Source organism: Perna viridis, chromosome 6 (genome assembly GCF_037379345.1).
Source record: "Perna viridis isolate PV_CMFRI_1.1 ecotype Kerala chromosome 6, ASM3737934v1, whole genome shotgun sequence".
NCBI lineage: Eukaryota > Metazoa > Mollusca > Bivalvia > Mytilida > Mytilidae > Perna > Perna viridis.
In genome coordinates, this window is record NC_142450.1 from 8,044,868 (window position 1) to 8,070,315 (window position 25,448).

At 30.6% G+C, this 25,448-nt stretch overlaps 1 long non-coding RNA gene across 1 annotated transcript in view; it reads right to left on the minus strand.

Annotated features, from left to right (window-relative positions):
- Positions 1-25,003, minus strand: part of LOC148613511 (uncharacterized) — a 309,255-nt gene extending 284,252 nt beyond the window's left edge. Inside the window, exon 1 of the long non-coding RNA XR_015923367.1 lies at positions 24,894-25,003. This is a non-coding gene — a long non-coding RNA (uncharacterized LOC148613511). The remainder of the gene's footprint in view (positions 1-24,893) is intronic.
- Positions 25,004-25,448: the final 445 nt, after the last annotated feature.

Sequence of the window (25,448 nt, forward strand, 5' to 3'; positions counted from 1 at the left end):
TCATCATGATTAGTTGAAAAATATATCAGTTATAGCAAATTTAGTATCAGTGGTACATTGCATGACTCGCATGTCCAATGGTCGAAGGAAATAAGGCCCCTCTAAAATGTACATCTTTTTTTTTAAATGAAATATTTTTGTGATTTTTTACATTGGTTGCATCATATTATGTGTATTGGATGCAATAAAGTTCAGTTTACTCAAGTTGCAGCTGCTTTAAGGCCAAAAATTGGGTTTTTATACATGCGGCCATGGTCAATGCACTTTTAGACCATGTATAGGGCTACACATATGAAAACTCATTTTATGATCCTGACAATGACTTAAATTGATCAACTTCAAACATAAAGTGGTCTACACATATCTAATGTACATTGAAAACAATAAGAAGTGGTTTCAAAGCTAAAACTGTCACTCCAGATCAATTTAAACCAGACCTGTACAGATCTTGTTTTAGTGCGATTGTGTCCGATATTAAAAGTTAGCCTTTATTTGGGTTTTGAATGATGAAAAATCTGAAACAAATGTAAGATAATGTAAGGTTCTAAGCTTATCAGGTACATAAGCAGACAGTCAGCTGTATTTTTCCAGTTTTTCTACAAAAAAAATTCATTTTTGAAACCTTATAGTGTATGTGGAACTCTAAAATAAGGTGTTTTTGAGACATCACAAGGTATATACATGTAGTGACTTACATTAGAAGCATGAATATCAATGGAATGAATATATTAGGTTTTTTTTCACATTATTTATATTATTTACTAGCAAATACAAAAGATTCAGACCAATAAAACACATATCTGTGATTTTATAGATCCTAAGACAAGGCTGTGAAAACCCCTGATTTTGCCATATTTCATTGACTGGGTTCATAAAAATTACACTAAATTGTCAGATTTCTGCCTAAACCTTGTTCATAAAGTATGTTTTTTGTTGATTTGATGTTCCTAGTGTATAGTTAGAGGAGAAAAACTCAAACCTGTACAATATTTTCCCCACTGGTCTATATTTCATACCTAGCACCTTAGCAAAAGTGCAATTTCAATGGAAAATCCCATAGAAACCATATTTTTTATTTTAATTTCAGAAAATAGAGAATAAAGGGCCAAAATCTTATTATTTCATGTAGATTTACTGAATTCTTGAAAATAAACACCAAATTACCCCCAGCAAATACTAGCAAATACAATTTCTGATACCCTGGCAACCCCCTTATTAGATCAATAAATGTGCTCAATTTGAATAAAAACTGCACTCATGTCAAGATGAACCTTTTTTGACTTCAAGTACAAAGTTTCATCATGATTAGTTGAAAAATATATAAGTTATAGCAAATTTAGTATCAGTGGTACATTGCATGACTCGCATGTCCAATGGTCGAAGGAAATAAGGCCCCTCTAAAATGTACATCTTTTTTTTTAAATGAAATATTTTTGTGATTTTTTACATTGGTTGCATCATATTATGTGTATTTGATGCAATAAAGTTCAGTTTACTCAAGTTGCAGCTGCTTTAAGGCCAAAAATTGGGTTTTTATACATGTGGCCATGGTCAATGCACTTTTAGACCATGTATAGGGCTACACATATGAAAACTCATTTTATGATCCTGACAATGACTTAAATTGATCAACTTCAAACATAAAGTGGTCTACACATATCTAATGTACATTGAAAACAATAAGAAGTGGTTTCAAAGCTAAAACTGTCACTCCAGATCAATTTAAACCAGACCTGTACAGATCTTGTTTTAGTGCGATTGTGTCCGATATTAAAAGTTAGCCTTTATTTGGGTTTTGAATGATGAAAAATCTGAAACAAATGTAAGATAATGTAAGGTTCTAAGCTTATCAGGTACATAAGCAGACAGTCAGCTGTATTTTTCCAGTTTTTCTACAAAAAAATTCATTTTTGAAACCTTATAGTGTATGTGGAACTCTAAAATAAGGTGTTTTTGAGACATCACAAGGTATATACATGTAGTGACTTACATTAGAAGCATGAATATCAATGGAATGAATATATTAGGTTTTTTTTCACATTATTTATATTATTTACTAGCAAATACAAAAGATTCAGACCAATAAAACACATATCTGTGATTTTATAGATCCTAAGACAAGGCTGTGAAAACCCCTGATTTTGCCACATTTCATTGACCGGGTTCATAAAAATTACACTAAATTGTCAGATTTCTGCCTAAACCTTGTTCATAAAGTATGTTTTTTGTTGATTTGATGTTCCTAGTGTATAGTTCGAGGAGAAAAACTCAAAGCTGTACAATATTTTCCCCACTGGTCTATATTTCATACCTAGCACCTTAGCAAAAGTGCAATTTCAATGGAAAATTCCATAGAAACCATATTTTTTATTTTAATTTCAGAAAATAGAGAATAAAGGGCCAAAATCTTATTATTTCATGTAGATTTACTGAATTCTTGAAAATAAACACCAAATTACCCCCAGCAAATACTAGCAAATACAATTTCTGATACCCTGGCAACCCCCTTATTAGATCAATAAATGTGCTCAATTTGAATAAAAACTGCACTCATGTCAAGATGAACCTTTTTTGACTTCAAGTACAAAGTTTCATCATGATTAGTTGAAAAATATATCAGTTATAGCAAATTTAGTATCAGTGGTACATTGCATGACTCGCATGTCCAATGGTCGAAGGAAATAAGGCCCCTCTAAAATGTACATCTTTTTTTTTAAATGAAATATTTTTGTGATTTTTTACATTGGTTGCATCATATTATGTGTATTGGATGCAATAAAGTTCAGTTTACTCAAGTTGCAGCTGCTTTAAGGCCAAAAATTGGGTTTTTATACATGCGGCCATGGTCAATGCACTTTTAGACCATGTATAGGGCTACACATATGAAAACTCATTTTATGATCCTGACAATGACTTAAATTGATCAACTTCAAACATAAAGTGGTCTACACATATCTAATGTACATTGAAAACAATAAGAAGTGGTTTCAAAGCTAAAACTGTCACTCCAGATCAATTTAAACCAGACCTGTACAGATCTTGTTTTAGTGCGATTGTGTCCGATATTAAAAGTTAGCCTTTATTTGGGTTTTGAATGATGAAAAATCTGAAACAAATGTAAGATAATGTAAGGTTCTAAGCTTATCAGGTACATAAGCAGACAGTCAGCTGTATTTTTCCAGTTTTTCTACAAAAAAAATTCATTTTTGAAACCTTATAGTGTATGTGGAACTCTAAAATAAGGTGTTTTTGAGACATCACAAGGTATATACATGTAGTGACTTACATTAGAAGCATGAATATCAATGGAATGAATATATTAGGTTTTTTTTCACATTATTTATATTATTTACTAGCAAATACAAAAGATTCAGACCAATAAAACACATATCTGTGATTTTATAGATCCTAAGACAAGGCTGTGAAAACCCCTGATTTTGCCATATTTCATTGACTGGGTTCATAAAAATTACACTAAATTGTCAGATTTCTGCCTAAACCTTGTTCATAAAGTATGTTTTTTGTTGATTTGATGTTCCTAGTGTATAGTTAGAGGAGAAAAACTCAAACCTGTACAATATTTTCCCCACTGGTCTATATTTCATACCTAGCACCTTAGCAAAAGTGCAATTTCAATGGAAAATCCCATAGAAACCATATTTTTTATTTTAATTTCAGAAAATAGAGAATAAAGGGCCAAAATCTTATTATTTCATGTAGATTTACTGAATTCTTGAAAATAAACACCAAATTACCCCCAGCAAATACTAGCAAATACAATTTCTGATACCCTGGCAACCCCCTTATTAGATCAATAAATGTGCTCAATTTGAATAAAAACTGCACTCATGTCAAGATGAACCTTTTTTGACTTCAAGTACAAAGTTTCATCATGATTAGTTGAAAAATATATAAGTTATAGCAAATTTAGTATCAGTGGTACATTGCATGACTCGCATGTCCAATGGTCGAAGGAAATAAGGCCCCTCTAAAATGTACATCTTTTTTTTTAAATGAAATATTTTTGTGATTTTTTACATTGGTTGCATCATATTATGTGTATTTGATGCAATAAAGTTCAGTTTACTCAAGTTCCAGCTGCTTTAAGGCCAAAAATTGGGTTTTTATACATGTGGCCATGGTCAATGCACTTTTAGACCATGTATAGGGCTACACATATGAAAACTCATTTTATGATCCTGACAATGACTTAAATTGATCAACTTCAAACATAAAGTGGTCTACACATATCTAATGTACATTGAAAACAATAAGAAGTGGTTTCAAAGCTAAAACTGTCACTCCAGATCAATTTAAACCAGACCTGTACAGATCTTGTTTTAGTGCGATTGTGTCCGATATTAAAAGTTAGCCTTTATTTGGGTTTTGAATGATGAAAAATCTGAAACAAATGTAAGATAATGTAAGGTTCTAAGCTTATCAGGTACATAAGCAGACAGTCAGCTGTATTTTTCCAGTTTTTCTACAAAAAAATTCATTTTTGAAACCTTATAGTGTATGTGGAACTCTAAAATAAGGTGTTTTTGAGACATCACAAGGTATATACATGTAGTGACTTACATTAGAAGCATGAATATCAATGGAATGAATATATTAGGTTTTTTTTCACATTATTTATATTATTTACTAGCAAATACAAAAGATTCAGACCAATAAAACACATATCTGTGATTTTATAGATCCTAAGACAAGGCTGTGAAAACCCCTGATTTTGCCACATTTCATTGACCGGGTTCATAAAAATTACACTAAATTGTCAGATTTCTGCCTAAACCTTGTTCATAAAGTATGTTTTTTGTTGATTTGATGTTCCTAGTGTATAGTTCGAGGAGAAAAACTCAAAGCTGTACAATATTTTCCCCACTGGTCTATATTTCATACCTAGCACCTTAGCAAAAGTGCAATTTCAATGGAAAATTCCATAGAAACCATATTTTTTATTTTAATTTCAGAAAATAGAGAATAAAGGGCCAAAATCTTATTATTTCATGTAGATTTACTGAATTCTTGAAAATAAACACCAAATTACCCCCAGCAAATACTAGCAAATACAATTTCTGATACCCTGGCAACCCCCTTATTAGATCAATAAATGTGCTCAATTTGAATAAAAACTGCACTCATGTCAAGATGAACCTTTTTTGACTTCAAGTACAAAGTTTCATCATGATTAGTTGAAAAATATATAAGTTATAGCAAATTTAGTATCAGTGGTACATTGCATGACTCGCATGTCCAATGGTCGAAGGAAATAAGGCCCCTCTAAAATGTACATCTTTTTTTTTAAATGAAATATTTTTGTGATTTTTTACATTGGTTGCATCATATTATGTGTATTGGATGCAATAAAGTTCAGTTTACTCAAGTTCCAGCTGCTTTAAGGCCAAAAATTGGGTTTTTATACATGCGGCCATGGTCAATGCACTTTTAGACCATGTATAGGGGTACACATATGAAAACTCATTTTATGATCCTGACAATGACTTAAATTGATCAACTTCAAACATAAAGTGGTCTACACATATCTAATGTACATTGAAAACAATAAGAAGTGGTTTCAAAGCTAAAACTGTCACTCCAGATCAATTTAAACCAGACCTGTACAGATCTTGTTTTAGTGCGATTGTGTCCGATATTAAAAGTTAGCCTTTATTTGGGTTTTGAATGATGAAAAATCTGAAACAAATGTAAGATAATGTAAGGTTCTAAGCTTATCAGGTACATAAGCAGACAGTCAGCTGTATTTTTCAAGTTTTTCTACAAAAACATTCGTTTTTGAAACCTTACAGTGTATGTGGAACTCTAAAATTAGGTGTTTTTGAGACATCACAAGGTATATACATGTAGTGACTTACATTAGAAGCATGAATATCAATGGAATGAATATATTAGGTTTTTTTCACATTATTTATATTATTTACTAGCAAATACAAAAGATTCAGACCAATAAAACACATATCTGTGATTTTATAGATCCTAAGACAAGGCTGTGAAAACCCCTGATTTTGCCACATTTCATTGACCGGGTTCATAAAAATTACACTAAATTGTCAGATTTCTGCCTAAACCTTGTTCATAAAGTATGTTTTTTGTTGATTTGATGTTCCTAGTGTATAGTTCGAGGAGAAAAACTCAAAGCTGTACAATATTTTCCCCACTGGTCTATATTTCATACCTAGCACCTTAGCAAAAGTGCAATTTCAATGGAAAATCCCATAGAAACCATATTTTTTATTTTAATTTCAGAAAATAGAGAATAAAGGGCCAAAATCTTATTATTTCATGTAGATTTACTGAATTCTTGAAAATAAACACCAAATTACCCCCAGCAAATACTAGCAAATACAATTTCTGATACCCTGGCAACCCCCTTATTAGATCAATAAATGTGCTCAATTTGAATAAAAACTGCACTCATGTCAAGATGAACCTTTTTTGACTTCAAGTACAAAGTTTCATCATGATTAGTTGAAAAATATATAAGTTATAGCAAATTTAGTATCAGTGGTACATTGCATGACTCGCATGTCCAATGGTCGAAGGAAATAAGGCCCCTCTAAAATGTACATCTTTTTTTTTAAATGAAATATTTTTGTGATTTTTTACATTGGTTGCATCATATTATATGTATTGGATGCAATAAAGTTCAGTTTACTCAAGTTCCAGCTGCTTTAAGGCCAAAAATTGGGTTTTTATACATGCGGCCATGGTCAATGCACTTTTAGACCATGTATAGGGCTACACATATGAAAACTCATTTTATGATCCTGACAATGACTTAAATTGATCAACTTCAAACATAAAGTGGTCTACACATATCTAATGTACATTGAAAACAATAAGAAGTGGTTTCAAAGCTAAAACTGTCACTCCAGATCAATTTAAACCAGACCTGTACAGATCTTGTTTTAGTGCGATTGTGTCCGATATTAAAAGTTAGCCTTTATTTGGGTTTTGAATGATGAAAAATCTGAAACAAATGTAAGATAATGTAAGGTTCTAAGCTTATCAGGTACATAAGCAGACAGTCAGCTGTATTTTTCCAGTTTTTCTACAAAAAAAATCATTTTTGAAACCTTATAGTGTATGTGGAACTCTAAAATTAGGTGTTTTTGAGACATCACAAGGTATATACATGTAGTGACTTACATTAGAAGCATGAATATCAATGGAATGAATATATTAGGTTTTTTTCACATTATTTATATTATTTACTAGCAAATACAAAAGATTCAGACCAATAAAACACATATCTGTGATTTTATAGATCCTAAGACAAGGCTGTGAAAACCCCTGATTTTGCCACATTTCATTGACCGGGTTCATAAAAATTACACTAAATTGTCAGATTTCTGCCTAAACCTTGTTCATAAAGTATGTTTTTTGTTGATTTGATGTTCCTAGTGTATAGTTCGAGGAGAAAAACTCAAAGCTGTACAATATTTTCCCCACTGGTCTATATTTCATACCTAGCACCTTAGCAAAAGTGCAATTTCAATGGAAAATTCCATAGAAACCATATTTTTTATTTTAATTTCAGAAAATAGAGAATAAAGGGCCAAAATCTTATTATTTCATGTAGATTTACTGAATTCTTGAAAATAAACACCAAATTACCCCCAGCAAATACTAGCAAATACAATTTCTGATACCCTGGCAACCCCCTTATTAGATAAATAAATGTGCCCAATTTGAATAAAAACTGCACTCATGTCAAGATGAACCTTTTTTGACTTCAAGTACAAAGTTTCATCATGATTAGTTGAAAAATATATAAGTTATAGCAAATTTAGTATCAGTGGTACATTGCATGACTCGCATGTCCAATGGTCGAAGGAAATAAGGCCCCTCTAAAATGTACATCTTTTTTTTTAAATGAAATATTTTTGTGATTTTTTACATTGGTTGCATCATATTATGTGTATTTGATGCAATAAAGTTCAGTTTACTCAAGTTCCAGCTGCTTTAAGGCCAAAAATTGGGTTTTTATACATGCGGCCATGGTCAATGCACTTTTAGACCATGTATAGGGCTACACATATGAAAACTCATTTTATGATCCTGACAATGACTTAAATTGATCAACTTCAAACATAAAGTGGTCTACACATATCTAATGTACATTGAAAACAATAAGAAGTGGTTTCAAAGCTAAAACTGTCACTCCAGATCAATTTAAACCAGACCTGTACAGATCTTGTTTTAGTGCGATTGTGTCCGATATTAAAAGTTAGCCTTTATTTGGGTTTTGAATGATGAAAAATCTGAAACAAATGTAAGATAATGTAAGGTTCTAAGCTTATCAGGTACATAAGCAGACAGTCAGCTGTATTTTTCCAGTTTTTCTACAAAAAAATTCATTTTTGAAACCTTATAGTGTATGTGGAACTCTAAAATAAGGTGTTTTTGAGACATCACAAGGTATATACGTGTAGTGACTTACATTAGAAGCATGAATATCAATGGAATGAATATATTAGGTTTTTTTTCACATTATTTATATTATTTACTAGCAAATACAAAAGATTCAGACCAATAAAACACATATCTGTGATTTTATAGATCCTAAGACAAGGCTGTGAAAACCCCTGATTTTGCCATATTTCATTGACTGGGTTCATAAAAATTACACTAAATTGTCAGATTTCTGCCTAAACCTTGTTCATAAAGTATGTTTTTTGTTGATTTGATGTTCCTAGTGTATAGTTAGAGGAGAAAAACTCAAACCTGTACAATATTTTCCCCACTGGTCTATATTTCATACCTAGCACCTTAGCAAAAGTGCAATTTCAATGGAAAATCCCATAGAAACCATATTTTTTATTTTAATTTCAGAAAATAGAGAATAAAGGGCCAAAATCTTATTATTTCATGTAGATTTACTGAATTCTTGAAAATAAACACCAAATTACCCCCAGCAAATACTAGCAAATACAATTTCTGATACCCTGGCAACCCCCTTATTAGATCAATAAATGTGCTCAATTTGAATGAAAACTGCACTCATGTCAAGATGAACCTTTTTCACTTCAAGTACAAAGTTTCATCATGATTAGTTGAAAAATGTATAAGTTATAGCAAATTTAGTATCAGTGGTACATTGCATGACTCGCATGTCCAATGGTCGAAGGAAATAAGGCCCCTCTAAAATGTACATCTTTTTTTTTAAATGAAATATTTTTGTGATTTTTTACATTGGTTGCATCATATTATGTGTATTTGATGCAATAAAGTTCAGTTTACTCAAGTTCCAGCTGCTTTAAGGCCAAAAATTGGGTTTTTATACATGCGGCCATGGTCAATGCACTTTTAGACCATGTATAGGGCTACACATATGAAAACTCATTTTATGATCCTGACAATGACTTAAATTGATCAACTTCAAACATAAAGTGGTCTACACATATCTAATGTACATTGAAAACAATAAGAAGTGGTTTCAAAGCTAAAACTGTCACTCCAGATCAATTTAAACCAGACCTGTACAGATCTTGTTTTAGTGCGATTGTGTCCAATATTAAAAGTTAGCCTTTATTTGGGTTTTGAATGATGAAAAATCTGAAACAAATGTAAGATAATGTAAGGTTCTAAGCTTATCAGGTACATAAGCAGACAGTCAGCTGTATTTTTCCAGTTTTTCTACAAAAAAAATTCATTTTTGAAACCTTATAGTGTATGTGGAACTCTAAAATAAGGTGTTTTTGAGACATCACAAGGTATATACATGTAGTGACTTACATTAGAAGCATGAATATCAATGGAATGAATATATTAGGTTTTTTTTCACATTATTTATATTATTTACTAGCAAATACAAAAGATTCAGACCAATAAAACACATATCTGTGATTTTATAGATCCTAAGACAAGGCTGTGAAAACCCCTGATTTTGCCATATTTCATTGACTGGGTTCATAAAAATTACACTAAATTGTCAGATTTCTGCCTAAACCTTGTTCATAAAGTATGTTTTTTGTTGATTTGATGTTCCTAGTGTATAGTTAGAGGAGAAAAACTCAAACCTGTACAATATTTTCCCCACTGGTCTATATTTCATACCTAGCACCTTAGCAAAAGTGCAATTTCAATGGAAAATCCCATAGAAACCATATTTTTTATTTTAATTTCAGAAAATAGAGAATAAAGGGCCAAAATCTTATTATTTCATGTAGATTTACTGAATTCTTGAAAATAAACACCAAATTACCCCCAGCAAATACTAGCAAATACAATTTCTGATACCCTGGCAACCCCCTTATTAGATCAATAAATGTGCTCAATTTGAATAAAAACTGCACTCATGTCAAGATGAACCTTTTTTGACTTCAAGTACAAAGTTTCATCATGATTAGTTGAAAAATATATAAGTTATAGCAAATTTAGTATCAGTGGTACATTGCATGACTCGCATGTCCAATGGTCGAAGGAAATAAGGCCCCTCTAAAATGTACATCTTTTTTTTTAAATGAAATATTTTTGTGATTTTTTACATTGGTTGCATCATATTATGTGTATTTGATGCAATAAAGTTCAGTTTACTCAAGTTCCAGCTGCTTTAAGGCCAAAAATTGGGTTTTTATACATGCGGCCATGGTCAATGCACTTTTAGACCATGTATAGGGCTACACATATGAAAACTCATTTTATGATCCTGACAATGACTTAAATTGATCAACTTCAAACATAAAGTGGTCTACACATATCTAATGTACATTGAAAACAATAAGAAGTGGTTTCAAAGCTAAAACTGTCACTCCAGATCAATTTAAACCAGACCTGTACAGATCTTGTTTTAGTGCGATTGTGTCCGATATTAAAAGTTAGCCTTTATTTGGGTTTTGAATGATGAAAAATCTGAAACAAATGTAAGATAATGTAAGGTTCTAAGCTTATCAGGTACATAAGCAGACAGTCAGCTGTATTTTTCAAGTTTTTCTACAAAAAAAATCATTTTTGAAACCTTATAGTGTATGTGGAACTCTAAAATTAGGTGTTTTTGAGACATCACAAGGTATATACATGTAGTGACTTACATTAGAAGCATGAATATCAATGGAATGAATATATTAGGTTTTTTTTCACATTATTTATATTATTTACTAGCAAATACAAAAGATTCAGACCAATAAAACACATATCTGTGATTTTATAGATCCTAAGACAAGGCTGTGAAAACCCCTGATTTTGCCATATTTCATTGACTGGGTTCATAAAAATTACACTAAATTGTCAGATTTCTGCCTAAACCTTGTTCATAAAGTATGTTTTTTGTTGATTTGATGTTCCTAGTGTATAGTTAGAGGAGAAAAACTCAAACCTGTACAATATTTTCCCCACTGGTCTATATTTCATACCTAGCACCTTAGCAAAAGTGCAATTTCAATGGAAAATCCCATAGAAACCATATTTTTTATTTTAATTTCAGAAAATAGAGAATAAAGGGCCAAAATCTTATTATTTCATGTAGATTTACTGAATTCTTGAAAATAAACACCAAATTACCCCCAGCAAATACTAGCAAATACAATTTCTGATACCCTGGCAACCCCCTTATTAGATCAATAAATGTGCTCAATTTGAATAAAAACTGCACTCATGTCAAGATGAACCTTTTTTGACTTCAAGTACAAAGTTTCATCATGATTAGTTGAAAAATATATCAGTTATAGCAAATTTAGTATCAGTGGTACATTGCATGACTCGCATGTCCAATGGTCGAAGGAAATAAGGCCCCTCTAAAATGTACATCTTTTTTTTTAAATGAAATATTTTTGTGATTTTTTACATTGGTTGCATCATATTATGTGTATTTGATGCAATAAAGTTCAGTTTACTCAAGTTCCAGCTGCTTTAAGGCCAAAAATTGGGTTTTTATACATGCGGCCATGGTCAATGCACTTTTAGACCATGTATAGGGCTACACATATGAAAACTCATTTTATGATCCTGACAATGACTTAAATTGATCAACTTCAAACATAAAGTGGTCTACACATATCTAATGTACATTGAAAACAATAAGAAGTGGTTTCAAAGCTAAAAATGTCACTCCAGATCAATTTAAACCAGACCTGTACAGATCTTGTTTTAGTGCGATTGTGTCCGATATTAAAAGTTAGCCTTTATTTGGGTTTTGAATGATGAAAAATCTGAAACAAATGTAAAATAATGCAAGGTTCTAAGCTTATCAGGTACATAAGCAGACAGTCAGCTGTATTTTTCCAGTTTTTCTACAAAAAAAATCATTTTTGAAACCTTATAGTGTATGTGGAACTCTAAAATTAGGTGTTTTTGAGACATCACAAGGTATATACATGTAGTGACTTACATTAGAAGCATGAATATCAATGGAATGAATATATTAGTTTTTTTTTCACATTATTTATATTATTTACTAGCAAATACAAAAGATTCAGACCAATAAAACACATATCTGTGATTTTATAGATCCTAAGACAAGGCTGTGAAAACCCCTGATTTTGCCATATTTCATTGACTGGGTTCATAAAAATTACACTAAATTGTCAGATTTCTGCCTAAACCTTGTTCATAAAGTATGTTTTTTGTTGATTTGATGTTCCTAGTGTATAGTTAGAGGAGAAAAACTCAAAGCTGTACAATATTTTCCCCACTGGTCTATATTTCATACCTAGCACCTTAGCAAAAGTGCAATTTCAATGGAAAATCCCATAGAAACCATATTTTTTATTTTAATTTCAGAAAATAGAGAATAAAGGGCCAAAATCTTATTATTTCATGTAGATTTACTGAATTCTTGAAAATAAACACCAAATTACCCCCAGCAAATACTAGCAATACAATTTCTGATACCCTGGCAACCCCCTTATTAGGCACGAGACCGCAATTAATTTTCAAGTGCATTTCAATATACACATTTGAGCAGATTAAAAAAATTCCACCAGCGCAAACTGAATAAAACTTCTCTGGCCTAAAGATATGTACAAACAGGATTTTATATATAAATTGTAGAACATTTTACCATCATTTTCTGAAATTAGTACATATAATTCGGAGATGGGGTAAACATGACAAATGAACTGACTTAAAAGTCCTAAATTTTGACATTCTTCCACTGAACCAAATCACAACTTTTAGTCAGAACTGATTAATGAAAAAAAATCCCATGTAATTTTAACCTATTTTCTACCAATTAGAGGCAAAACTTCAGCAAATAAGTTTTCAGTAAAAATATGAAAAAATGTGGAAGGTACCTACTACCAAAGTTGGAACTATATTCGTATATATACCCTCAGTATCGTATTAATTTTCCCATAGATTTCTATAGTAAAGTGCATATTTCTAGGATTAAAAAAAAATATGCAAATTGATTCCATAAAACTTTCACTTATGTAGCATTTCTAAAGACATGTGAAAAAATAATTTCCTGCAAAGAAAATAGGGTGAGTCCATGAAGATCGGAGAGAAAAGTAGTCTTGAACTATAAATACCCATTTTCCCTACTTTCACTTTCGTTTTGCACTCACCAAACCAACCTTTTCAGTGGAACATTTTTATGATATTATGTTAGATTTTCTTTTAAAAAAGTTACAGTGTGATGTTTGCTCTATTTTATAAGTCATTGTTCATATCTTTTGACAAAACATTAGTTTGTACAGAGGCAAAAGGAAAATGCACTATATTTTTACAGCATCCATGTTTTGACGTACACCCGCTCAGGGATATGCAATACGATACTGGTACCTATTATTAATAAACATTTCAATGTAATCATAAAAGTTGTTGTTTTTCTGCTAGAGTATTCATTTTCATACTGAAAATTCAGAATATCATTGCCCTGCTACAAACATGAGTTTTCTATTAAAATTTTTATATAGGTACCCTATTCCAGGAATAAGACTAATATCTCAATGTTAGCCAGAAAATATTACTTTTGATAAAAAGCTGCTGCATTAGTCAAACTAAGCAAATTTGTGGTTTATTCTGACATGGTAGATACATGAGCTGTACTATGAGTTCCAAATCATTATTTAATCCCCACTTGTGAGTTCCATATATGGAAATATTAATATCCAAACCTCCTTTTTTGTCTTTAACTCAAGGGAGCCTCTTCTTTAAAGTAAAGTATATGTACCGGTACAACCAACTGTTTTAAACTATAGATATGGTCATTTCAATTATAATAAATCCAGAAAAAATTATACCAATATCATAGTTTTAAAAAATATAGCTTTTCATATGGAGAAAATACAGATTTTAAGCCAATTTGGTACCCCAGGCAGATACAAATGGACCTCAGTATGACAGGAAAAGGACTTTTTCTTTAAAACAGATAGCTATGATGCAAGAAAATAGGTTACTGGTATAAATATTATAATAACAATTGTCTGCTTTAAATACTTTTTGAAAGAATTCAGTTTTTATATGAAAAAAACACCATTATTTTTCTTGCCGCATTAGAATCTGTCCATTTGAACCACTAAAAAAAGTCCACTAAAAAATTGCCTGTTGATTTTTGTGACATATCTGTGTTTAAATCAACCACACAGTTATATGGCAAACCATTTTAGCTATTTATTTGAAAGAAAAACAAAAAATTAAAAAAATATTCATTTTTCATATATAAGAGGCAATGTATGGAAAATGACTACTTTCAATCCTAACCACATACTTAAAATGTGTTGTAACTTGAAAAGTATCCTTTCTGCAGGAGTATTACTTGCTTCAGGTTACTTGAATATAGATATGCTCATCATAAATAGTCAAGATAATAATTTTATCGAACTGATATCCTACAAATTCATCGAAACAAAATGCATTTCCAAATTTGGTAAAGATTAACCATAAATGCAAAACACCAGAGCTACCATGAAAAACAGGTTCAAAGGTTGGCTAATTCATCTTAAAAGTGTTACCTGCATTGGCGTACTACTTTTTCAGCTGGTAAAGACCACTTGCTGAATATCCAACTTAACTTGAGAAACTGGCTTACTACTAATAAACATTTCAATATAATCATAAAAGTTGTTGTTTTTCTGCTAGAGTATTCATTTTCATACTGAAAATTCAGAATATCATTGCCCTGCTACAAACATGAGTTTTCTATTAAAATTTTTATATAGGTACCCTATTCCAGGAATAAGACTAATATCTCAATGTTAGCCAGAAAATATTACTTTTGATAAAAAGCTGCTGCATTAGTCAAACTAAGCAAATTTGTGGTTTATTCTGACATGGTAGATACATGAGCTGTACTATGAGTTCCAAATCATTATTTAATCCCCACTTGTGAGTTCCATATATGGAAATATTAATATCCAAACCTCCTTTTTTGTCTTTAACTCAAGGGAGCCTCTTCTTTAAAGTAAAGTATATGTACCGGTACAACCAACTGTTTTAAACTATAGATATGGTCATTTCAATTATAATAAATCCAGAAAAAATTATACCAATATCATAGTTTTAAAAAATATAGCTTTTCATATGGAGAAAATACAGATTTTAAGCCAATTTGGTACCCCAGGCAGATACAAATGAACCTCAGTATGACAGGAAAAGGACTTTTTCTTTAAAACAGATAGCTATGATGCAAGAAAATAGGTTACTGGTATAAATATTATAATAACAATTGTCTGCTTTAAATACTTTTTGAAAGAATTCAGTTTTTATATGAAAAAAACACCATTATTTTTCTTGCCGCATTAGAATCTGTCCATTTGAACCACTAAAAAAAGTCCACTAAAAAATTGCCTGTTGATTTTTGTGACATATCTGTGTTTAAATCAACCACACAGTTATATGGCAAACCATTTTAGCTATTTATTTGAAAGAAAAACAAAAAATTAAAAAAATATTCATTTTTCATATATAAGAGGCAATGTATGGAAAATGACTACTTTCAATCCTAACCACATACTTAAAATGTGTTGTAACTTGAAAAGTATCCTTTCTGCAGGAGTATTACTTGCTTCAGGTTACTTGAATATAGATATGCTCATCATAAATAGTCAAGATAATAATTTTATCGAACTGATATCCTACAAATTCATCGAAACAAAATGCATTTCCAAATTTGGTAAAGATTAACCATAAATGCAAAACACCAGAGCTACCATGAAAAACAGGTTCAAAGGTTGGCTAATTCATCTTAAAAGTGTTACCTGCATTGGCGTACTACTTTTTCAGCTGGTAAAGACCACTTGCTGAATATCCAACTTAACTTGAGAAACTGGCTTACTACTAATAAACATTTCAATATAATCATAAAAGTTGTTGTTTTTCTGCTAGAGTATTCATTTTCATACTGAAAATTCAGAATATCATTGCCCTGCTACAAACATGAGTTTTCTATTAAAATTTTTATATAGGTACCCTATTCCAGGAATAAGACTAATATCTCAATGTTAGCCAGAAAATATTACTTTTGATAAAAAGCTGCTGCATTAGTCAAACTAAGCAAATTTGTGGTTTATTCTGACATGGTAGATACATGAGCTGTACTATGAGTTCCAAATCATTATTTAATCCCCACTTGTGAGTTCCATATATGGAAATATTAATATCCAAACCTCCTTTTTTGTCTTTAACTCAAGGGAGCCTCTTCTTTAAAGTAAAGTATATGTACCGGTACAACCAACTGTTTTAAACTATAGATATGGTCATTTCAATTATAATAAATCCAGAAAAAATTATACCAATATCATAGTTTTAAAAAATATAGCTTTTCATATGGAGAAAATACAGATTTTAAGCCAATTTGGTACCCCAGGCAGATACAAATGGACCTCAGTATGACAGGAAAAGGACTTTTTCTTTAAAACAGATAGCTATGATGCAAGAAAATAGGTTACTGGTATAAATATTATAATAACAATTGTCTGCTTTAAATACTTTTTGAAAGAATTCAGTTTTTATATGAAAAAAACACCATTATTTTTCTTGCCGCATTAGAATCTGTCCATTTGAACCACTAAAAAAAGTCCACTAAAAAATTGCCTGTTGATTTTTGTGACATATCTGTGTTTAAATCAACCACACAGTTATATGGCAAACCATTTTAGCTATTTATTTGAAAGAAAAACAAAAAATTAAAAAAATATTCATTTTTCATATATAAGAGGCAATGTATGGAAAATGACTACTTTCAATCCTAACCACATACTTAAAATGTGTTGTAACTTGAAAAGTATCCTTTCTGCAGGAGTATTACTTGCTTCAGGTTACTTGAATATAGATATGCTCATCATAAATAGTCAAGATAATAATTTTATCGAACTGATATCCTACAAATTCATCGAAACAAAATGCATTTCCAAATTTGGTAAAGATTAACCATAAATGCAAAACACCAGAGCTACCATGAAAAACAGGTTCAAAGGTTGGCTAATTCATCTTAAAAGTGTTACCTGCATTGGCGTACTACTTTTTCAGCTGGTAAAGACCACTTGCTGAATATCCAACTTAACTTGAGAAACTGGCTTACTACTAATAAACATTTCAATATAATCATAAAAGTTGTTGTTTTTCTGCTAGAGTATTCATTTTCATACTGAAAATTCAGAATATCATTGCCCTGCTACAAACATGAGTTTTCTATTAAAATTTTTATATAGGTACCCTATTCCAGGAATAAGACTAATATCTCAATGTTAGCCAGAAAATATTACTTTTGATAAAAAGCTGCTGCATTAGTCAAACTAAGCAAATTTGTGGTTTATTCTGACATGGTAGATACATGAGCTGTACTATGAGTTCCAAATCATTATTTAATCCCCACTTGTGAGTTCCATATATGGAAATATTAATATCCAAACCTCCTTTTTTGTCTTTAACTCAAGGGAGCCTCTTCTTTAAAGTAAAGTATATGTACCGGTACAACCAACTGTTTTAAACTATAGATATGGTCATTTCAATTATAATAAATCCAGAAAAAATTATACCAATATCATAGTTTTAAAAAATATAGCTTTTCATATGGAGAAAATACAGATTTTAAGCCAATTTGGTACCCCAGGCAGATACAAATGGACCTCAGTATGACAGGAAAAGGACTTTTTCTTTAAAACAGATAGCTATGATGCAAGAAAATAGGTTACTGGTATAAATATTATAATAACAATTGTCTGCTTTAAATACTTTTTGAAAGAATTCAGTTTTTATATGAAAAAAACACCATTATTTTTCTTGCCGCATTAGAATCTGTCCATTTGAACCACTAAAAAAAGTCCACTAAAAAATTGCCTGTTGATTTTTGTGACATATCTGTGTTTAAATCAACCACACAGTTATATGGCAAACCATTTTAGCTATTTATTTGAAAGAAAAACAAAAAATTAAAAAAATATTCATTTTTCATATATAAGAGGCAATGTATGGAAAATGACTACTTTCAATCCTAACCACATACTTAAAATGTGTTGTAACTTGAAAAGTATCCTTTCTGCAGGAGTATTACTTGCTTCAGGTTACTTGAATATAGATATGCTCATCATAAATAGTCAAGATAATAATTTTATCGAACTGATATCCTACAAATTCATCGAAACAAAATGCATTTCCAAATTTGGTAAAGATTAACCATAAATGCAAAACACCAGAGCTACCATGAAAAACAGGTTCAAAGGTTGGCTAATTCATCTTAAAAGTGTTACCTGCATTGGCGTACTACTTTTTCAGCTGGTAAAGACCACTTGCTGAATATCCAACTTAACTTGAGAAACTGGCTTACTACTAATAAACATTTCAATATAATCATAAAAGTTGTTGTTTTTCTGCTAGAGTATTCATTTTCATACTGAAAATTCAGAATATCATTGCCCTGCTACAAACATGAGTTTTCTATTAAAATTTTTATATAGGTACCCTATTCCAGGAATAAGACTAATATCTCAATGTTAGCCAGAAAATATTACTTTTGATAAAAAGCTGCTGCATTAGTCAAACTAAGCAAATTTGTGGTTTATTCTGACATGGTAGATACATGAGCTGTACTATGAGTTCCAAATCATTATTTAATCCCCACTTGTGAGTTCCATATATGGAAATATTAATATCCAAACCTCCTTTTTTGTCTTTAACTCAAGGGAGCCTCTTCTTTAAAGTAAAGTATATGTACCGGTACAACCAACTGTTTTAAACTATAGATATGGTCATTTCAATTATAATAAATCCAGAAAAAATTATACCAATATCATAGTTTTAAAAAATATAGCTTTTCATATGGAGAAAATACAGATTTTAAGCCAATTTGGTACCCCAGGCAGATACAAATGGACCTCAGTATGACAGGAAAAGGACTTTTTCTTTAAAACAGATAGCTATGATGCAAGAAAATAGGTTACTGGTATAAATATTATAATAACAATTGTCTGCTTTAAATACTTTTTGAAAGAATTCAGTTTTTATATGAAAAAAACACCATTATTTTTCTTGCCGCATTAGAATCTGTCCATTTGAACCACTAAAAAAAGTCCACTAAAAAATTGCCTGTTGATTTTTGTGACATATCTGTGTTTAAATCAACCACACAGTTATATGGCAAACCATTTTAGCTATTTATTTGAAAGAAAAACAAAAAATTAAAAAAATATTCATTTTTCATATATAAGAGGCAATGTATGGAAAATGACTACTTTCAATCCTAACCACATACTTAAAATGTGTTGTAACTTGAAAAGTATCCTTTCTGCAGGAGTATTACTTGCTTCAGGTTACTTGAATATAGATATGCTCATCATAAATAGTCAAGATAATAATTTTATCGAACTGATATCCTACAAATTCATCGAAACAAAATGCATTTCCAAATTTGGTAAAGATTAACCATAAATGCAAAACACCAGAGCTACCATGAAAAACAGGTTCAAAGGTTGGCTAATTCATCTTAAAAGTGTTACCTGCATTGGCGTACTACTTTTTCAGCTGGTAAAGACCACTTGCTGAATATCCAACTTAACTTGAGAAACTGGCTTACTACTAATAAACATTTCAATATAATCATAAAAGTTGTTGTTTTTCTGCTAGAGTATTCATTTTCATACTGAAAATTCAGAATATCATTGCCCTGCTACAAACATGAGTTTTCTATTAAAATTTTTATATAGGTACCCTATTCCAGGAATAAGACTAATATCTCAATGTTAGCCAGAAAATATTACTTTTGATAAAAAGCTGCTGCATTAGTCAAACTAAGCAAATTTGTGGTTTATTCTGACATGGTAGATACATGAGCTGTACTATGAGTTCCAAATCATTATTTAATCCCCACTTGTGAGTTCCATATATGGAAATATTAATATCCAAACCTCCTTTTTTGTCTTTAACTCAAGGGAGCCTCTTCTTTACAGTAAAGTATATGTACCGGTACAACCAACTGTTTTAAACTATAGATATGGTCATTTCAATTATAATAAATCCAGAAAAAATTATACCAATATCATAGTTTTAAAAAATATAGCTTTTCATATGGAGAAAATACAGATTTTAAGCCAATTTGGTACCCCAGGCAGATACAAATGGACCTCAGTATGACAGGAAAAGGACTTTTTCTTTAAAACAGATAGCTATGATGCAAGAAAAATAGGTTACTGGTATAAATATTATAATAACAATTGTCTGCTTTAAATACTTTTTGAAAGAATTCAGTTTTTATATGAAAAAAACACCATTATTTTTCTTGCCGCATTAGAATCTGTCCATTTGAACCACTAAAAAAAGTCCACTAAAAAATTGCCTGTTGATTTTTGTGACATATCTGTGTTTAAATCAACCACACAGTTATATGGCAAACCATTTTAGCTATTTATTTGAAAGAAAAACAAAAAATTAAAAAAATATTCATTTTTCATATATAAGAGGCAATGTATGGAAAATGACTACTTTCAATCCTAACCACATACTTAAAATGTGTTGTAACTTGAAAAGTATCCTTTCTGCAGGAGTATTACTTGCTTCAGGTTACTTGAATATAGATATGCTCATCATAAATAGTCAAGATAATAATTTTATCGAACTGATATCCTACAAATTCATCGAAACAAAATGCATTTCCAAATTTGGTAAAGATTAACCATAAATGCAAAACACCAGAGCTACCATGAAAAACAGGTTCAAAGGTTGGCTAATTCATCTTAAAAGTGTTACCTGCATTGGCGTACTACTTTTTCAGCTGGTAAAGACCACTTGCTGAATATCCAACTTAACTTGAGAAACTGGCTTACTACTAATAAACATTTCAATATAATCATAAAAGTTGTTGTTTTTCTGCTAGAGTATTCATTTTCATACTGAAAATTCAGAATATCATTGCCCTGCTACAAACATGAGTTTTCTATTAAAATTTTTATATAGGTACCCTATTCCAGGAATAAGACTAATATCTCAATGTTAGCCAGAAAATATTACTTTTGATAAAAAGCTGCTGCATTAGTCAAACTAAGCAAATTTGTGGTTTATTCTGACATGGTAGATACATGAGCTGTACTATGAGTTCCAAATCATTATTTAATCCCCACTTGTGAGTTCCATATATGGAAATATTAATATCCAAACCTCCTTTTTTGTCTTTAACTCAAGGGAGCCTCTTCTTTAAAGTAAAGTATATGTACCGGTACAACCAACTGTTTTAAACTATAGATATGGTCATTTCAATTATAATAAATCCAGAAAAAATTATACCAATATCATAGTTTTAAAAAATATAGCTTTTCATATGGAGAAAATACAGATTTTAAGCCAATTTGGTACCCCAGGCAGATACAAATGGACCTCAGTATGACAGGAAAAGGACTTTTTCTTTAAAACAGATAGCTATGATGCAAGAAAATAGGTTACTGGTATAAATATTATAATAACAATTGTCTGCTTTAAATACTTTTTGAAAGAATTCAGTTTTTATATGAAAAAAACACCATTATTTTTCTTGCCGCATTAGAATCTGTCCATTTGAACCACTAAAAAAAGTCCACTAAAAAATTGCCTGTTGATTTTTGTGACATATCTGTGTTTAAATCAACCACACAGTTATATGGCAAACCATTTTAGCTATTTATTTGAAAGAAAAACAAAAAATTAAAAAAATATTCATTTTTCATATATAAGAGGCAATGTATGGAAAATGACTACTTTCAATCCTAACCACATACTTAAAATGTGTTGTAACTTGAAAAGTATCCTTTCTGCAGGAGTATTACTTGCTTCAGGTTACTTGAATATAGATATGCTCATCATAAATAGTCAAGATAATAATTTTATCGAACTGATATCCTACAAATTCATCGAAACAAAATGCATTTCCAAATTTGGTAAAGATTAACCATAAATGCAAAACACCAGAGCTACCATGAAAAACAGGTTCAAAGGTTGGCTAATTCATCTTAAAAGTGTTACCTGCATTGGCGTACTACTTTTTCAGCTGGTAAAGACCACTTGCTGAATATCCAACTTAACTTGAGAAACTGGCTTACTACTAATAAACATTTCAATATAATCATAAAAGTTGTTGTTTTTCTGCTAGAGTATTCATTTTCATACTGAAAATTCAGAATATCATTGCCCTGCTACAAACATGAGTTTTCTATTAAAATTTTTATATAGGTACCCTATTCCAGGAATAAGACTAATATCTCAATGTTAGCCAGAAAATATTACTTTTGATAAAAAGCTGCTGCATTAGTCAAACTAAGCAAATTTGTGGTTTATTCTGACATGGTAGATACATGAGCTGTACTATGAGTTCCAAATCATTATTTAATCCCCACTTGTGAGTTCCATATATGGAAATATTAATATCCAAACCTCCTTTTTTGTCTTTAACTCAAGGGAGCCTCTTCTTTACAGTAAAGTATATGTACCGGTACAACCAACTGTTTTAAACTATAGATATGGTCATTTCAATTATAATAAATCCAGAAAAAATTATACCAATATCATAGTTTTAAAAAATATAGCTTTTCATATGGAGAAAATACAGATTTTAAGCCAATTTGGTACCCCAGGCAGATACAAATGGACCTCAGTATGACAGGAAAAGGACTTTTTCTTTAAAACAGATAGCTTTGATGCAAGAAAAATAGGTTACTGGTATAAATATTATAATAACAATTGTCTGCTTTAAATACTTTTTGAAAGAATTCAGTTTTTATATGAAAAAAACACCATTATTTTTCTTGCCGCATTAGAATCTGTCCATTTGAACCACTAAAAAAAGTCCACTAAAAAATTGCCTGTTGATTTTTGTGACATATCTGTGTTTAAATCAACCACACAGTTATATGGCAAACCATTTTAGCTATTTATTTGAAAGAAAAACAAAAAATTAAAAAAATATTCATTTTTTCATATATAAGAGGCAATGTATGGAAAATGACTAATTTCAAGTCCTAACCACATACTTAAAATGTGTTGTAACTTGAAAAGTATCCTTTATGCAGGAGTATTACTTGCTTTAGGTTACTTGAATATAGATATGCTCATCATAAATAGTCAAGATAATAATTTTATCGAACTGATATCCTACAAATTCATCGAAACAAAATGCATTTCCAAATTTGGTAAAGATTAACCATAAATGCAAAACACCAGAGCTACCATGAAAAATCAGGTTCAAAGGTTGGCTAATTCATCTTAAAAGTGTTACCTGCATTGGGGTACTACTTTTTCAGCTGGTAAAGACCACTTGCTGAATATCCAACTTAACTTGAGAAACTGGCTTACTACTAATAAACATTTCAATATAATGATAAAAGTTGTTGTTTTTCTGCTAAAGTATTCATTTCCATACTGAAAATTCAGAATATCATTGCCCTGCTACAAACATGAGTTTTCTATTAAAATTTTTACTTAGGTACCTTATTCCAGGAATAAGACTAATATCTCAATGGTAGCCAGAAAATATTACTTTTGATAAAAAGCTGCTGCATTAGTCAAACTAAGCAAATTTGTGGTTTATTCTAACATGGTAGATACATGAGCTGTACTAGGAGTTCCAAATCATTATTTTATCCCCACTTGTGAGTTCCATATATCGAAATATTAATATCCAAACCTCCATTTTTGTCTTTAACTCAAGGGAGCCTCTTCTTTAAAGTAAAGTATATGTACCGGTACAACTGTTTTAAACTATAGATATGGTCATTTCAATTATAATAAATCCAGAAAAAATTATACCAATATCATAGTTTTAAAAAATATAGCTTTTCATATGGAGAAAATACAGATTTTAAGCCAATTTGGTACCCCAGGCAGATACAAATGGACCTCAGTATGACAGGAAAAGGACTTTTTCTTTAAAACAGATAGCTATGATGCAAGAAAAATAGGTTACTGGTATAAATATTATAATAACAATTGTCTGCTTTAAATACTTTTTGAAAGAATTCAGTTTTTATATGAAAAAAACACCATTATTTTTCTTGCTGAATTAGAATCTGTCCATCTAAGCCACTAAAAAAAGTCCACTAAAAAAAGTCCACTAAAATATTGGCTATTGATTTTGTGACATATCTGTGTTTAAATCAACCACACAGTTATATGGCAAACCATTTTAGCTATTTATTTGAAAGAAAAACAAAAAATTAAAAAAATATTCATTTTTTCATATATAAGAGGCAATGTATGGAAAATGACTAATTTCAAGTCCTAACCACATACTTAAAATGTGTTGTAACTTGAAAAGTATCCTTTCTGCAGGAGTATTACTTGCTTCAGGTTACCTGAATATAGATATGCTCATCATAAATAGTCAAGATAATAATTTTATCGAACTGATATCCTACAAATTCATCGAAACAAAATGCATTTCCAAATTTGGTAAAGATTAACCATAAATGCAAAACACCAGAGCTACCATAAAAAATTAGGTTCAAGGGTTGGCTAATTCATCTTAAAAGTGTTACCTGCATTGGGGTACTACTTTTTCAGCTGGTAAAGACCACTTGCTGAATATCCAACTTAACTTGAAAAACTGGCTTACTAGGTCTCAGTATCGTATTAATTTTCCCATAGATTTCTATAGTGAAGTGCATATTTCTAGGATTATAAAAAAAAATGGAAATTAATTCAATAAAACTTTCACTTATGTAGCATTTCTAAGGACATGTGAAAAAATGATTTCCCGCAAAGAAAATAGGGTGAGTCCACGAAGATCGGAGAGAAAAGTAGTCTTGAACTATAAATACCCATTTTCCCTACTTTCACTTTCGTTTTGCACTCACCAAACCAACCTTTTCAGTGGAACATTTTTATGATATTATGTTAGATTTTCTTTTAAAAAAGTTCTTCGTCTTACAGTGTGATGTTTGCTCTATTTTATAAGTCATTGTTCATATCTTTTGACCAAACATTAGTTTGTACAGAGGCAGAAAGAAAATGCACTATATTTTTACAGCATCCATGTTTTGACGTACACCCGCTCAGGGATATGCAATACGATACTGGTACCTATTATTAAT